The sequence below is a fragment of the Drosophila persimilis genome, unplaced genomic scaffold (assembly GCF_003286085.1).
Source record: "Drosophila persimilis strain 14011-0111.01,24,50 unplaced genomic scaffold, DperRS2 tig00001022-arrow-arrow-pilon, whole genome shotgun sequence".
Classification (NCBI taxonomy): Eukaryota; Metazoa; Arthropoda; class Insecta; order Diptera; family Drosophilidae; genus Drosophila; species Drosophila persimilis.
Window position 1 is genome coordinate 9,221 of NW_020825398.1, and position 4,339 is coordinate 13,559.

The 4,339-nt window shown below is 49.8% G+C and overlaps 2 long non-coding RNA genes across 2 annotated transcripts; both read left to right on the forward strand.

Annotated features, from left to right (window-relative positions):
• Window positions 1–460: 460 nt before the first annotated feature.
• LOC113566817 lies at window positions 461–2,287 on the forward strand. Its single transcript, XR_003409242.1, has 4 exons — window positions 461–615; window positions 742–1,013; window positions 1,089–1,290; window positions 2,240–2,287. It is a non-coding gene; the product is annotated as an uncharacterized LOC113566817 (long non-coding RNA).
• A 1,086-nt stretch (window positions 2,288–3,373) lies between these two features.
• Window positions 3,374–3,975, forward strand: LOC113566818. The gene is made up of 3 exons (XR_003409243.1): window positions 3,374–3,605; window positions 3,687–3,869; window positions 3,936–3,975. It is a non-coding gene; the product is annotated as an uncharacterized LOC113566818 (long non-coding RNA).
• The last annotated feature ends 364 nt before the right edge of the window (window positions 3,976–4,339 follow it).

The window sequence follows — 4,339 nt, forward strand, 5'->3', positions numbered from 1 at the left end:
TGCTGCACCAAAGTGCGGAGTGACTGTGGCGGTGTGCGCAATGTGCCGGCCGGCATCATCGTCGTTGTTGTGGTCATCGTCATCTGAGATGGATTGGACATCGGTGATGATTTGGACGTCGTCGTCGTCGTCATCTGAGATGATTTGGACGTCGTCGTCGTCGTCGTCGACCACCCGTTCAAGGCGCCGTCGGACTTGCTCCAGTCCGTGGTCCAGAAGTGCCTCTTGCGGATTGCGTCGATGGCTGTCGTCCAGGGTGCGTGAGCTGCTGCTTGCAGCCCGTGTCTGGCAACGATGATGTGACGTCTGCCGGTTGCTGCTCGCCAGAATTTGCTGTGTCTGCTGCTGAGTCCGCTGCTGCGTCTGCTGCTGCATCTGTTGTTGAGTCTGCTGCTGAGTCCGCTGCTGCGTCTGCTGCTGGGTCCGCTGCTGCGTCTGCTGCTGCATCTGCTGCTGAGTCTGCTGCTGCGTCTGCTGCTGAGTCTGCTGCTGGGTATGCTGCTGCGTCGCTGGATCGGGATCCCCCTCGTAATCTGGCAGGATTATCCTTTGGACAGAAAGTGGCTGGCCAAAGATAAGAGCCACTATTCTTTCTCGGGGAGTTTGGCCGCTGAGGTATCGTTTTCTGAAGCAATTTATCATCAATTCGTTGAACCTTTCGGGGTTCGGATTGATGATATTTTGTTGTTGGATTCTTCTTAATTGCCTGGCGTCTGATTCCTCCTGTCTCTTTCTTTTCAGCTCCTCCTCTTCAATACGGACCAGCGTTGGAAGCGATTCCTCGGAGATGGCCGGATCTGGATGTTGTTGTTGATGGCTGCTCCGATCCTGATTTCGAGGTTACAGCGGGCGGAAGTGTTGAAGCAGCTGTTGCAGATATCGTGGCCTCTGCAATCGCTGTGGCTCATACGGCTGCAGTAATAGTTTCCGAGCCTCCGGATTGACATGGCAAGCCAAGGAGTTGCGAAGCGCCCACTTGCCGCATGGAACACTTCGTCGATTGTGTCTAGATTGTGAGTCTGTCTTATGGCATCGTTCCTGGTGAACCTTGTCGCCTTCATTGCCCGTCTAATGATTTTATTTTGTAGGCTTTGCACCCGTCGCAGCTGGGAATCGGATGTAAGTGCGCCCCAAACCGGAAGACCATATTGCCAAATGGGCATGATGAGCTGCTTGATGACTATAGCCTTGGTTTCGCTTGGCAGCCGGCTTTTTGGGCCAGCAAGCCAGTCCAGTTTGGCCGCTCTTGATCGGAGTTTTGTGCAGATCCTCGTGATGTGTGAGCTTAGGGTGAGTTCTTTGTCCAATTTTATGCCCAGATATGTGTGTGATTTGTCAAGTGGCACAGCCTGTCCATTTATAGTCGGCGTTTGCCTTAAGTCCGTTGATCTAATTGTCCTCAGTGTGAATATTACATGTCCGGTTTTTTTCGCATTTATGTTAATGCACCACTTCTTGGCCCATATAGAGAAGTGAGTCAGGTATCTTTGGTTATATTTGACTGCCGCATTTGGGATTGCAGATGCGCTCATTATCACCGTGTCGTCGGCATACGTGGACAGCAGCATTGATTCCCGTTCTGGATGGAAGCCAGTGCTGTCCGGGATGAGGTGAGGCATTGGCATGTCTGAGGCATAGATTGTGTATAATATTGGTCCAAGAACACTGCCCTGTGGGACTCCAGCTGATATTTTCCCGATTCTTGAAAGTTCCTCGTCTCCGCAGCTCACACGAAAAGTGCGTTCAGCCAGGTAGCTCTCCAGAATGCAGTACAAATTTAAAGGCAGCAGCTTCATCAACTTGTACAGCAGCCCTTCATGCCATACTCGGTCAAAAGCTTCGGAAATGTCCAGAAAAATTGCCGAGCAAACTTGTTTTTTCTCATACGCCTTGAGGATATATTGAGTGACTCGAGCCAGCTGCTGCTCAGTGCCATGCTCCCGCCGAAATCCAAATTGGTAATTGGGTACGGCCTTGGCAAAATTCTCCACCTCAAACAGTCTCGCCATCAGCAATTTTTCAAAGATCTTTGAAAGGCCAGATAATAGACTGATTGGCCGGTAGGAATTCATGTCTGCTGTGTTTTTGCCCGGCTTTAAAATCATTTTAATCTGGGCATGTTTCCACTGACTTGGAAAGTGGCCCAGTCTGAAAATGGAGTTATATATTAATATTAAATATAATAGCGCTTTTTTTGGCAAATTTTTAATCAGTTTGTTATTGATTTTGTCTTCCCCAGGTGATTTGGACAGCTCCAATGCATCCACAATCTGCATCAGCTCAGGCAATGTGACTGGTCTGAAGGGAATCCTGGTTTCCTGGTCCGGTTGTAGCTGCTTCTGCCGTTTTGACTGCTCACGCTCTCTGTTGATTGCGGCCCGCTCTTCATCTGAATTGGACAGTATCGGGCTGAATCTCTCCTCCAGGTGAGTAGCAAAGGCATCGGCTGTCTCGGCTGTTGACTTTGTCCACGAGACACTTGCCTTGCCTCCGGTCATAGTTGGCAGCCTCTGTGGCCAGTTTGGCTGCGGCTGTCTTTTGATTGTGCTGGTCAGTTTCCAAAGTTTCTGCATTTGATGCCGGTCTTTGTTGTCAATCCCTGTGAACAGTTTGTTGATGTTTTTGTTTTTCAGGATTGTGAGCCCCTTGTTAAGACGATTTTGCGCCGCCCTGTAGTTTCGTCTGGCTTCGATGGTGCGGGTCGCCAGCCAGATCCTCTTGCACTGCTGTTTGATGGAAAGCAGCTCGCTTGTAGCCTCGTCCAGCTTAAGGTGATGGTGCCGGTGATGTTGCTGTGACCGCTGCTGATGTTGATGCTGACGCTGCTGTGGCCATCTTCGATGTGTGCTTGGGTGCTGCTGTTGATGTTGTGTTGATGCTGCTGCTGCTGCTACCCGTATATTGTTCAAAAACAAGTCAACGACGTCATCAATGTCCTGCGCTATTCTAATCTCGGTGTTGAGATTGATCAACCGTTCTAGCGACTTTTGGAACAGGCTGATATTGGCACGTGCTGGGAGCAGATGTTTCCTGACTGTGGGCGTAGGATGTCTACGTCCACCGCTGCCGATCGTCAACTCCACCCTGAGCAGCAAGTGATCAGAGTCCAAATCCGAGCTTGAACGGATACTCAGGTGAGTGTCGTGGATTCCTTTGTAGATTCCAAAGTCAATCGCTGATGGTCTCTTTTTTTTGTCGTAGGGATAGTGTGTGGCACCACCGGTGGCCAGCAAATTGCAGCCGTTGTTGGTGTGTACAGCCTCCATCAGTGCTTTCCCTCTGGCGCATCCAAGGACATTTCCCCACCACATATGCTTCGCGTTCCAGTCACCGCATACAAGGAAGCCGGATGCTGTATCTTCGACGCAGAGTTCTTCAAAATGTCTTATCAATCCAGTAAAATGGGCAGGCGCCCACTTGAATACAGGCGGACAGTAGATCGGCGCAAAAATAATTCCCTTTTTATTTTCCTTTTCAGTGAAGACGATGACATGTGCACTCTGGATGAATGGCTTTGAAATTGGCTGCAGTGCAGAGTGGGTGACATCGTCCCGGAACAGGATGGCTACTCCCCCTCTGCGATCGTTTGCCGGATTTTGTGCAGTGTAAGTGTGGAATCCGCTCACAGAGACGGCCCTTGTGCGTGTTTCGATGACCATCATTAATTGTATTTTTTCCCTTTTCAGGAAAACTTCGACCTCGTTCAACTTGTTTGTCACACCACACGCGTTCCAGAAGGCAATTTTAAAAGAGTTGTGGGTGGAAATAGTCTGTACTGGATTGACTTTTTGGTTTGACAGGCTATTCGGGACTGGACTAAACATAGAAGGCATCATTGGCGGAGGACAGGACCATGTCCAAAGAGTTTGGTGAACTGCTATTTGTTGTTTTGCTTGTTTTATTTGTATTGATATTTATTAATTTGACTATTGCAGAAAATAGACTATCGATTTTGGCCTCAAGTCTTGAGAGAAATTCTGCATTTTCTTTATGGGCATGGGACTGGAAATTTGCGGGGAGAGTTTTTTGCTGTTCTTGTTGCTGCTGGTGGTGGTGCTGCTGCTGCTCATCCCTCAACTTCTGTTGGAACTTGGCCAAATGATTTTCGGCCGGATTGGCTTGAGCACCTTGGCTATACAAGGGCCTGCGGGTGTTGGGCGTTGCTGCTGCTATTGGAGTTGGTGCTGGTGCTGCTTTGGCCCCTTGTACAACTCTTGCGCGCTGCTGCCGCTGATGCTGCTGCTGCTGTGGCCGCTTCCTTTGTGATGGCTGTTGCTGCTCAACAGTACGGACATATGGCTGCTGCTGTTGCTGTGGTCGGCGATGCTGCTGTTGATGA